Here is a 13471-nt window from a genome sequence, read left to right on the forward strand (position 1 = left end):
ATATACAGACCCGACCCCATGATTGGGTGTACAACAAAAGCATTAGCGAGGAAGAGGTTATACACCTCTCAATATACAAAGCCCAAAAGCTGGGCAAAACCACACAACACACACGAGCTTCACTTAAGTGCCTGGACATACTGAGGTTGATAGAGCAGAGACGAGCATCAGGGTCAGGATTGACTCCAGGTTGAATACCTACAGAAGCAGACAAAATACAGAGTGAGCTAGGCTCAGTGAATAGTAGTACTTCAACAATTTCATGTCCAACTTAAATTATAATACATATCAATTGCGTATGTGAACGTAGAAATCATGTGGTTAATCTGATTCTGTACAAATTTTCTGTAATAACCCTCACACTATCCTAACCATACTTATATGCATTCATGTGATTCTGTCTTGTAAACTTGCATTTCGAGTCTTGTCCTTGTTCGTTTAAGTGTTACAGCATGTTTTGTACCTTGCTTGGTGAGAGTTCAGCCGAGGCCGTCTTCATGTCTAGAATTATTGTGGAACCACTTTGTTTGACCTCCACCTTTGCCCCGACATATTGGCCGAGATGTCATTATCTAGGCCGAGGTGTTCATCACCAAGGCCGAGGTGTGAATCATCTAGGCCGAGATGTTACCTTTACACCCAAGTGATCTTGTCTCGGAGTGGTATGACCTACACCGAGGTGTGGCACATCTAGGCCAAGGTGTGGCACAGCTTAGTCAAGTGTTGTCCTTCTTAGCCGAGGTCATTATTTCCTACTTGCCGATGTCTTGTTATTAGCCGAGATCATTACTCGCCAGAGTGCCCATGCCGTTTTGCTTGTTGAACACACTTTGTCATGGTTTTGTCTTGTCACTCGGCCACCTTTCTATGTAGCACCAACCAGCCGCTGCCACGTGCCTCTGTAGAGGGTTAAGTCAGCCAGCAGACTTAGAAATGTATCATTTTGCTATATGCCTTTGTTTGTGAGGAGAGAGAAGCTCTAGAAGAAGAAGAAGAAGAAGTTTAGAGTGAGAGAGTGAGTTTCGAGCTTGATTCCTAGAGATCAAACCATTAGATCCGCGTATTGAGGTTAGATTCTTGATCTACTCTTGTCACTCTTATTGATCATCTAGCTGCATTGCATGATCGAACACGTTTTGCATGTCATGCATCGATTTAAAGTTGGTTTTAGAAAGAGAAAATGGTGTTCATGTGTTCTTGAAAGAAAAGTCTTGTTTGATCTGAAAGTTTGCATTAAGTTTTGTGTTTCTGTGTTTGTCCTCACTAGATCCTTGAATATGGGTACCCAGGTCCATGTTTTTGAACTCATAGCATGAAATCTCAGATTTTGTAATAGCAAATCACGATCTTTGCATTCATCTCCCTCATGTTCATGTTCTTCATGTTCATCATGTTCTTCAAGAAAGGGAAACCTAGATTTTTCCCGACTTCATTCCGTTGAATGTGGCCACCGAGGCATCACCTCGGCAAGGGGTGTGGGACCTCGGCCTAGACCTGGCAGTTGCCCAACATGTTTTCCCGAGATAAAGAACTGTGTTCGTTTGATTTGACTTAGTCTTGAGGAATACCGAGATCATCTGCATGCATGTGAAACTTGCTTGAAAGTGCATTCAATAGACTTTGCCATGTGTTTGTAGGGTTTGGACTTGCCTCGACCCCGACATTTGAAGAACTAAGTGAGTGGTATTTTTAATAAAGCTATGTTATAATGCTTTGATGAAAGTCTTGTTTTGCTTCGTTTTGGAAAATGTTTATAAGCATGAATGGTTATTCCTAATTGGAAAATATATATTATCTTGTTTTGATGACATTCTTGGAAGTCCGTACGTGCTAAGGGACTATAAGCACTTGTAGCACAAAGTTTGGAAGTCCGTACGTGCTAGAGGACTCTAAGCATTAGTAGCACAAGTCCTTAGTGTCCGGGGACTATAATGCAACGACACCATTGAATTGAGATATCTCCCTTGTCTTGCCTTGTTTTGTCTTGCTTGCCACTGACAGTTTACCGCGTGGGTTTTGTTGCCGAGATGTCATCACTTGTATTATAATGATGTTAGTAAGCATCCTTGGAACTTGACAGACTTGCTAGATGGACTTGGTTCATCCTTTGACTTGCACTAATTATGTTATGTACTGTTTGATAAAGATCTTGAATACCAGTCATGCAAACCCCTTTATTTCTTATACCATTCACTGAGTATCCAAGCTCACCCCTCTCTATATATATGTAGGTGATGAGCAGGAAGGCGGTGACGCCTAGGTGTGACTCGCAGGCTTGTTTTAGATTTTTGTCATGTCGGCTTAATTTGTATACATGTCGGCAGTCTTGAAAACTATGCTTCTCGGCTTATAATGTCTACAATTTACACATGTCAGCTGGAGAAGCCTTTTGATCAAGATGTAAAATGTATTTTGTACTTTATTGTATTTTTGTATCCAAGTTGTAATATTATATAAAGTTGTATGCCATTCCATGTAAGTTACGCACTGCTCTTATGGATCACCAGTATTTTAAGATTATTGCTTCCGCACTTGTGAGCCCCATATATAATTATACTCTGTTTGTATGTGAATTTTGAAAGTTGGCCTTCGGTAATCTCGGATTACTGGCCATCACGGCACTAAACTACTAGGGGTGGTTTGGGGTCGTGACAGATTGATATCAGAGCACGCATTCCTTATAGTGCGTTATTCACACACTTTGAGTCCTAAAGAGCATAGGATGTCCCTTAGAATGATTTTAGGATTGCATCATGTTGCCTGTTACTTGACAAGGTGTGCATCATCTCGGCATAACCATTTGTTATTTGCATACATGGTTCTTGGCTCAGTTTGTTTTAAGGTTGTATTTTGCCTACTCATAGCATCATGAGGAGAGGTAGACCATCAGTTGACCGAGATCAGTCAAAGGATAGATTGGACAGACTGGTTGAAGGTTTAACCCATGAATTGAGGCAGATGAGGCAACAGAATACAAATGCTACATCTACCCCGGCCGAACAGACGGATGGCCGACATGCAGCTCCACCTCTTCCAGTACCCCAAGTGCCTCCACAGCCAGCCTTGTATGGGGAGGGGACGATGACTTTGATTAAAGAGTTCAAGAAGATGAACCCACCAAGATTCGCAGGGGGCATAGAGCCGATGAAGGCTGAGGCATGGGTTTTGAAAATGGAAAAGTTGTTTGAAATCTTTCCTAGCACCGACCCTCAGAAGGTGACATTAGCAGCATTCACATTAGACGACGACGCTTGAAGGTGGTGGATGATGATCTGGGAGGCTAATCCTGGTTTAACTTGGGCCAGATTTTTAGAACTGTTTTACAACAAGCATTTTCCGCTTAGCGTTCGAGATCGCAAGACCACGGAGTTCCAGACTCTGACACAAGGCAGCAGAACAGTGGCAGAGTACGACCGTGCCTTCACCGAATTGGCGAGATATGCGCCTCATATGGTCAGTGATGAGTATAGAAAAGCCAAGAAGTTTGAAAGTGGACTGCGTGGACCAATTCAGGATCGGGTCAACATGCTCAATATGCCGACTTACGCCGAGGTGTTGGACAAGGCCATCTTGGCGGAAGCCAACTTAAACCGATATCAAAGTTCAGGAGAGAGTCAGAGGAAGAGACAGAACTATGAAGGTCGTCAGATGCCGTTTAATGCCAAGAAGAAGGCGAATGTAGGCAATTCCAGCAACTCAGATCAGGATGGAAATGCTAAGCCGACGTGTGCGAGTTGTGGGAAGCCGTATCTCGGGGTTTGTCGCTGGGCAACAGGAGCCTGCTTTGAATGTGGCGAGATAGGCCACCGCATGAAAGACTGTCCAAAGGCAAGAGCTAATGATGGTAAGAAAAATGGGAGCACCTCGGGCTCTGCACAAGGAAGCAACGCCGGAAGGACACAAATGAGGCAGGGCAGATTTTTTGCTTTAGTGCCAGGAGACACCCAGAATGCTGAAACGATAGTGTCAGGTACACTCTCAATTTGCTCTCAAGTTGCATACGTCTTGATTGATTCGGGCTCTACACATTCTTTTGTATCTGTTAAATTTGCCAAGAAGTTGAACAGACCGTTAGAACCCCTTGATTATGTGCTATCTGTATCTACTCCATCTAGGGGAACTATAATTATTGCATCCATATATAGGGCGTGTGTTGTGGTGATTGAGGATGTAGAATTATTAGCTGATTTGATGCCATTTAGCATGACTCACTTCGATGTCATATTGGGAATGGATTGGTTAGTAGCGCATCACGCATCCATTAATTGTGTTGCTAAGAGCGTTACATTGAAGACCCCAAACAAAACCGAGGTCTTTTTCCAGGGTAAGGGAGTAGTACCCCCACCCTACTTGATCTCATCTATGAAAGCCTGTAAGTTGATCCAAAAAGGGTGTTAGGGTTATCTGTGCAGTATACTAAGTGATATGAATGAAAATGTTGAGTTAGCCGACATACCAGTTGTTAAGGAATTTCCCGACGTCTTTCCAAACGAGCTGCCTGGCCACTTAGTCGATAGAGAAATAGAGTTTACCGTGGACCTCATGTCGAGAACGCAACCTATCTCCAAAACACCCTATAGGATGGCCCCTGCTGAACTTAGAGAACTGAAGTTACAGTTACAAGAATTGTTAGATAAGGGATTCATCAGGCCGAGCACTTCACCGTGGGGAGCCCCCGTTTTATTTGTTAAGAAAAAGAATGGCACACATCGCCTTTGCATTGATTATAGAGAACTTAATAAGGTAACCATCAAGAACAAGTACCCATTGCCTAGGATTGACGATTTGCTTGATCAATTACAAGGGGCACGAGTCTTTTCCAAGATTGACCTTAGATCGGGCTACCGCCAGCTGAAGGTTAAAGCCGATGACATTGAGCAGACAGCTTTTCGAACAAGGTATGGCCACTACGAATTTTTGGTAATGCCTTTCGGAGTGACCAATGCTCCTGCAGCATTTATGGACTTGATGAATAGAGTCTTTAAGCCGTATCTAGACGAATTCATAGTTATTTTTATTGACGACATATTGATCTATTCCAAGAGTACAACTGAGCACGAGAATCATCTGAGGCTTGCTCTGCAAATCTTGAGAGACAAGAAGCTGTACGCCAAGTTGAGTAAGTGCGAGTTTTGGCTTTCCAGCATCTCATTTTTAGGGCATGTGATTAACGAAGAGGGTATATCAGTTGATCCGAGCGAAATTGAAGCCATTGTGAATTGGCCGACGCCGACCAACGTGTCCGAGGTTCGCAATTTTCTGGGCTTGGCAGGTTATTATAGAAAGTTTGTGAAGGACTTCTCAAGGATAGCAGTACCATTGACACAACTAACTAAGAAAGGAACAGCATATGAATGGACCGATGATAGAGAATCAGCTTTCTAAGAGTTGAAGACGAGGCTAGTTACGGCACCAGTTCTTGTACTTCCGTCAGGTAATGAGGAATTTCAGATTTTCAGTGATGCTTCACATAAGGGTTTGGGTTGTGTATTAATGCAAGGGGGCAGAGTCATAGCATATGCATCTCGTCAGTTGAAGCTTCATGAAAAGAACTATCCAACCCATGATCTAGAGCTAGCAGCCGTGGTGTTTGCTTTGAAGATTTGGCGCCACTACTTGTATGGAGCCTCTTGCCAAGTTTTTACAGATCATAAGAGTTTGAAGTATTTGTTCACCCAAAAGGAACTGAATTTGAGGCAGAAAAGATGGCTTGAATTATTGAAGATTACGACATGCAGATTCAGTATCACCCAGGTAAAGCAAACTTGGTAGTCGATGCCTTGAGGAGGAAGTCAGTGGGAAGTTTGGCATGCCTAGCCATGATTTCAGTGGAGCCGACTACTATTAGGGAAGTAAAGGCAAGGCAAATAGAGGATGAATTCCTGAAGAAGGTAACCGACGAGATTACCACCAGACCGAGGTCGGGTTACACCCTTGACAATGGAGTGCTTAAATTTGAAGGAAGATTGTGCGTGGCTAACATCCCCGAATTGAAACGAAGGATTTTGCAAGACTCTCATGGATCCAGATTTGCAGTTCATCCAGGGAACACCAAGATGTATCAAGATGTAAAACAGACCTTCTGGTGGCCAAATATGAAAAGAGAGATAGCCAAGTTCGTGTCTCAGTGTTTGTATTGCCAACAAGTGAAAGCGGAACATCAGAGGCCGGTAGGACTTCTCCAACCTTTGCCGATTCTTGAGTGGAAATGGGAAGACATCTCCATGGACTTTGTGACTGGGTTGCTGAAGACACAGAAAGGAATGGATTCGATTTGGGTTATAATCGACAGGTTAACTAAGTCAGCGCATTTCTTGCCGGTTAGGACTTTGTTCAGTGCCGATCGACTTGCTGTGTTGTATATGAATGAGATCGTTAGACTTCATGGTGTGCCGATGTCCATCGTGTCAGACCGAGATCCGAAATTTGTTTCTAGATTTTGGCAGAGTTTACAAAGGGCTTTGGGGACCGAATTGAGGTTTAGTACAGCTTTTCATCCGCAGACCGATGGCCAAACAGAGAGAACAATTCAAACACTTGAAGATATGCTTAGACTGTGTGTATTGGACTTCAAGGGAAGCTGGGAAGTGCATTTGCCATTAGTAGAGTTCGCTTACAACAACAGCTACCAAGCTAGCATTGGCATGGCGCTGTATGAAGCCTTGTATGGAAGAAAGTGCAGATCGCCGATATGTTGGACCGAAGTAGGAGATAAAGCTTTGATTGGTCCTGAGTTAGTTCAGGTTACAACCGAGAAGATTAAGCTTATTCGACAAAGGATCAAGACTGCTCAGAGTCGACAGAAAAGTTATGCCGACCAGAGAAGAAGGGAGTTAGAATTTGAAATTGGGGATCATGTATTCCTGAGGGTTTCACCAATGAAAGGAGTTTTAAGATTTGGGAAGAAGGGTAAATTGACACCCTGTTACATTGGACCATTTGAAATTCTTGAGAAAGTTAACCCGGTTGCCTACAGACTTGCTTTACCACCAAGATTAAATCAAGTTCATAATGTGTTTCATATCTCGATGTTGAGGAAGTATATGCGGAATCCACTACACGTGATCGATCATTTCGGGATTGTGGTTGATGAAGGCCTAAGCTATGAAGAAGAGCCGATACGCATCATCGATAGACAAGTGCGGCAATTGCGAAATAAGGTAATACCGATGGTGAAGATTGAATGGAAAGAGCATTACGACAAGGATGCTACATGGGAAATGGAAGAGGAAATGAAAGTCCGATACCCGGAGTTATTCTCGAACCAAGGTAACTCAAGTTTGGGGACCAAACTTCTTTAAGGGGGGTAGGATGTAATAACCCTCACGTTATCCTAACCATACTTATATGCATTCATGTGATTCTGTCTTGTAAACTTGCATTTCGAGTCTTGTCCTTGTTCGTTTAAGTGTTACAGCATGTTTTGTACCTTGCTTGGTGAGAGTTCAGCCGAGGCCGTCTTCATGTCTAGAATCATTGTGGAACCACTTTGTTTGACCTCCACCTTTGCCTCGACATATTGGCCGAGATGTCATTATCTAGGCCGAGGTGTTCATCACCAAGGCCGAGGTGTGAATCATCTAGGCCGAGATGTTACCTTTACACCCAAGTGATCTTGTCTCGGAGTGGTATGACCTAGACCGAGGTATGGCACAACTTAGTCAAGTGTTGTCCTTCCTAGCCGAGGTCATTATTTTCTACTTGCCGATGTCTTGTTATTAGCCGAGATCATTACTCGCCAGAGTGCCCATGCCGTTTTGCTTGTTGAACACACTTTGTCATGGTTTTGTCTTGTCACTCGGCCACCTTTCTGTGTAGCACCAACCAGCCGCTGCCACGTGCCTCTGTAGAGGGTTAAGTCAGCCAGCAGACTTAGAAATGTATCATTTTGCTATATGTCTTTGTTTGTGAGGAGAGAGAAGCTCTAGAAGAAGAAGAAGAAGAAGTTTAGAGAGAGAGTGAGTTTCGAGCTTGATTCCTAGAGATCAAACCATTAGATCCGCGTATTGAGGTTAGATTCTTGATCTACTCTTGTCACTCTTATTGATCATCTAGCTGCATTGCATGATCGAACCCGTTTTGCATGTCATGCATTAGGGCTGAGCAAGAAATCCGCAAAATCCGTAATCCGATCCAGTCCAGTCCAATCCGATAGGTTTGAATTGGTTTTTCGAATCCGTGGTTCGGTTCCGGATTGAAGAATTAAAAATCCGTAGTCCACGGATTGGTTCCGGATTGAACCTCACGGTTCCGGATTGGAACCGATCCGGACCGTATACAAATAGTCTATATTTTTATTATACATCCTCCCCCATAGTATCTTCTCTTATTCTATATAAAATCTAAACTCAAACCTAAACCTCGTATAATATCTTCTTTTATTACTTTTGTTTTTTCCTTTTTAGTTTTAATTTGTAATGGTCTAAATACTTATGATGAAACTAGTTTTTTTATGATTGTTTAAATTCTAGAACATTATGTCGCTATTATAAAAAAATATGTTGCTATTGTAGAACTAATATAGCGCTATGTTTATATTTTTATAAAATTAAAGTATTATATATATATATATATATTTTGTTATTTAATTATGTGAATCCGTGGTCCTAAACCGATCCAATCCGTGTTGAAATGGATTGGTTCGGATTGGTTCCAAGATTTAAACGGATCAGATTGGTTTCGATTTTTCAAGAACCGTAGATAACGGATTGGTCCTGGTTTTATCCCAATCCGATCCAATCCGGACCATGCTCACCCCTATCATGCATTGATTTAAAGTTGGTTTTAGAAAGAGAAAATGGTGTTCATGTGTTCTTGAAAGAAAAGTCTTGTTTGATCTGAAAGTTTGCATTAAGTTTTGTGTTTCTGTTTTTGTCCTCACTAGATCCTTGAATATGGGTACCCAGGTCCATGTTTTTGAACTCATAGCGTGAAATCTCAGATTTTGTAATAGCAAATCACGATCTTTGCATTCATCTCCCTCATGTTCATGTTCTTCATGTTCATCATGTTCTTCAAGAAAGAGAAACCCAGATTTTTCCCGACTTCATTCCGTTGAATGTGGCTACCGAGGCAACACCTTGGCAAGGGGTGTGGGACCTCGGCCTAGACCTGGTAGTTGCCCAACATGTTTTCCCGAGATAAAGAACTGTGTTCGTTTGATTTGACTTAGTCTTGAGGAATACCGAGATCATCTACATGCATGTGAAACTTGCTTGAAAGTGCATTCAATAGACTTTGCCATGTGTTTGTAGGGTTTGGACTTGCCTCGACCCCGACGTTTGAAGAACTAAGTGAGTGGTATTTTTAATAAAGCTATGTTATAATGCTTTGATGAAAGTCTTGTTTTGCTTCGTTTTGGAAAATGTTTATAAGCATGAATGGCTATTCCTAATTGGAAAATATATATTATCTTGTTTTGATGACATTCTTGGAAGTCCGTACGTGCTAAGGGACTATAAGCACTTGTAGCACAAAGTTTGGAAGTCCGTACGTGCTAGGGGACTATAAGCACTTGTAGCACAAAGTTTGGAAGTCCGTACGTGCTAGGGGACTCTAAGCATTAGTAGCACAAGTCCTTAGTGCCCGGGGACTATAATGTAACAACACCATTGAATTGAGATATCTCCCTTGTCTTGCCTTGTTTTGTTTTGCTTGCCACTGACGGTTTACCACGTGGGTTTTGTTGCCGAGATGTCATCACTTGTATTATAATGATGTTAGTAAGCATCCTTGGAACTTGACAGACTTGCTAGATGGACTTGGTTCATCCTTTGACTTGCACTAATTATGTTATGTACTGTTTGATAAAGATCTTGAATACCAGTCATGCAAACCCCTTTATTTCTTATACCATTCACTGAGTATCCAAGCTCACCCTCTCTATATATATGTAGGTGATGAGCAGGAAGGCGGTGACGCCTAGGTGTGACTCGCAGGCTTAATTTGGGTTTTTGTCATGTCGGCTTAATTTGTATACATGTCGGCAGTCTTGAAAATTATGTTTCTCGGCTTATAATGTCTGCAATTTACACATGTCGGTTGGAGAAGCCTTTTGATCAAGATGTAAAATGTATTTTGTACTTTATTGTATTTTTGTATCCAAGTTGTAATATTATATAAATTTGTATGCCATTCCATGTAACTTACGCACTGCTCTTATGGACCACTTGTATTTTAAGATTATTGCTTCCGCACTTGTGAGCCCCATATATAATTATACTCTGTTTGTGTGTGAATTTTGAAAGTTGGCCTTCGGTAATCTCGGATTACTAGCCATCACGGCACTAAACTACTAGGGGCGGTTTGGGGTCGTGACATTTTCAGAACGGTCTTGTTGGTTCACAAATTCACAAATTGGCCCTTGGCCTGGTGGGTTCACATATCCACAAATTAGCCTTTGGCTTTATAGATTCATAACTGAGATTCATAACTTCACAACTTGGCGCTTGGACTTTTGGATTCATAGTTTCACACGTTGGCCCTCGGGCTCATGGATTCATATTTTCACAAGTTGGCCCTCGGCCTCATAAGTTCATAAGTTCACAAGTTCGCCCTCGGCCTCATAAGTTCATAAGTTCACAAGTTCACAAGGGTATGGACTCAAGAGGTGGCTCGTACGGATTCTAGAGGTGACGCGCACTGCAGCACTTAGTTTCGTACAGCACTTTGTTCCATACCAGAAATCATCATAACAGATTAACTTTAGAATCATACAGAAAATACATACATTCTTCCCATTATTCACATGAATTAACATAGATAATATAAGTTTAACAGAACGTTACTGATAATTGTTAGCAAAAGGTAAACACATTTCACAGATTGAACATAGTTCCATAATGCATATACATCCCATTTGCTTAACATATTTCAGTACCACTAGTTAGCAGATAACAGAATGCTAACATTAATTATCAATAGCAAACAAAACATATGGTACAATGATGCGCTTAGATTTCTTCATGGTTCTTTGTAAGTCGACATACTTGTCTCGTAATTAGCAGAACCTTAACATTAACAATAATCCGAAGGTAAGGGTACCATTACATCAACAGGTCAGAACCATTCATATCATAACATGAGTCACATAACGATGTCGTTGATACACAATTCCTTCCTATTAACCAACTTCACAGTGTTAATAGTTTGTATGCAATTTTTGTACGAAATCACAGGTAATTCTTAGGATGGTACATTAACATTAATCTTTAGCCATAATCAAAACACGGGGTAGGTTCAGAGTCATACCGATGTACACCAAATCTTTTCAATGTTCCCACTGATTTCCAATCAACATAATATCAACATAGCTACTTGTGAAGAGCAGAGCGTTAATAAACAGAATTATTAACGGAATTCAAATGTGTGATTACAGTACTATTACTTACAGTGCTATAACGGAGCACTTGTCCTTCCCGGGTTATGCCCTACACACGTACACAACTTATACATTAATTCCTTTTTCTTTCTTAATTCATTCCCTGCTTCATTTTACTTCGAATGAATTTACAGGCATCTTAAGGGCATCAAACACAAATTCTAAAAATACCAGAGGGTTAAGCACGTAAAACAGAGCAAACAACATTTTGCAACACGAGCCGCACCAAGGACTACACATGAAGATTTCAAACCTATTCCTTCAACTCAATATATATAAAAGATTACCAATCTTGCAAAACACATTATGGAGTTTATAATTAATATGGAGTTTATAATTAATCACTTCGATTTTAAGATAGAAAGGAATTGTATGGACATCTTCCACATTTTTTCAAAAATTCCTGAATGTCTAGGGTTTTCACAAAAAACCAAACATTTCAAATCCCCATAAAGAAACCTCATTAAATCATTCTCTTGATTTAATAACTAAGCAAGCCCACAAGTATTTAGTAAAATGATTTGGGATTAAACCCATTTTTGAAAACTCCACATTTTAGGTCACAAAAATCAAAATCAACATAGTCAATACCATCCCACATAATCACCACAATTCAACATAAGCAACATGATTCAACTCAATATCATTAAATAAAATTCGACATAATTCAAGAGGGATTCTTAAATACCATTTCAACATTCCATAACCGAGTTTATGCCATCTGTATCATTAATAAATCATTTCCCCCAATTTCCTTTCTCATTACAACATGATTTACAATGCACTTAACAAAGTTCATTCGCAAATTTTAAACATAATTTTCAAACATAACCAAATTCCAATTAAACTTGTACATATATAATTCAACCTACCAATTTTATGATTCAACTTTCAATTTGGGCCAAATCATTGATTATCATCAAAAATCAACCTAGAGTTTCAAGAAAAAAAATCTAGAAATTTCAAGAAAAATCCAAATTTCTTAACCCATTACTTTGTTTCAAATCTTCCCATTTATTATGCACCCTAGGTCCATAATCCATAAACCATAATCTAAACCCCATAAGAGAACCCCAACATTTCAAACCCTAACCCCAAAATTTCATGATTTATACTATATGCTCAAAATGTAGATTTTGCATTTATATACTCCCAAAATACCACAAATCTAACTATCAATGTAAGCATTGAAGGGGAACTAGGACTCCTTCCTCAAGATTCAAGCAAGAAAATCAAGCTTTGATGAGATTCCTCCAAAATTTCGAAATTCCAATCGGTTGAAAAAAAAAAGTTGATCTTCTCTTGTTCTCCATCTTTGATGCAAGATTCATGGTGGATTTGTTGATAAAAGTGGAGGAAATCAAGGTTTGGGGAGCTAGGGTTTCGGACATGGAGGAGGGAAGAAGAAGAGAGGAAAAGAAAATGTAAGAAATGGTCCAAAAATCACGTTTTTGAGCTACTGTCCCGCACAGTCCCGCACGTGCACCACTATTCCCCGTACGTGCGGATCTGCTTCCAGCACAGATGTGAAAACTTCAAACGGGTATAACTCTCTCATCGGGACTCCATTCTAGGTCATTCTTGTGTCCAAATTGAAGCCCCGGAAACAAGCTTTCTAATGGTTCCAACCTCACATTCAAATTCTACGTATGGAAGGAGAAAAGGGCAAAAGAGTGACGGCTGGTCAAAAACTCAAACTCAAACTCAAACTTGGGACTTTTTATCTAATCTTATCTATAAATCTTGTTAAGGCTTCAATCAAGGTTCCAAACATCATCCAAGGGTCCTCAATTATAATATTTAAAGTTCACTTGCCAACCCATCAATATCAAGAGTCCGACAACCATACAAGTTTTAAGGTGACAGGCACCACTATACATCAATCCGATATGAATTTAAAATCCGAGTCGTTATATGTTGTGTCCAATCAGGAGATAACAGTAGATCTTGAGAAAGTTGTTGCGGTCAAAGAATGGAAGCAACCCACAAACCCTTTAGAGGTAAGGAGTTTTTTAGGACTAGCTGGTTATTATAGGAGATTTATAGAGAAGTTTTCCACTATTGCAGCACCCATGACCAAGTTGACTCGCA

The 13471-nt window shown here is 40.7% G+C and overlaps 1 protein-coding gene across 5 annotated transcripts in view; it reads right to left on the minus strand.

Annotated features, from left to right (window-relative positions):
- Window positions 1-13471, minus strand: part of LOC114265576 (uncharacterized) — a 130738-nt gene that overhangs the window by 17679 nt on the left and 99588 nt on the right. The gene's annotated exons all lie outside the window — the stretch shown is intronic.

Source organism: Camellia sinensis, chromosome 8 (genome assembly GCF_055761805.1).
Source record: "Camellia sinensis isolate YWXY chromosome 8, ASM5576180v1, whole genome shotgun sequence".
Classification (NCBI taxonomy): Eukaryota; Viridiplantae; Streptophyta; class Magnoliopsida; order Ericales; family Theaceae; genus Camellia; species Camellia sinensis.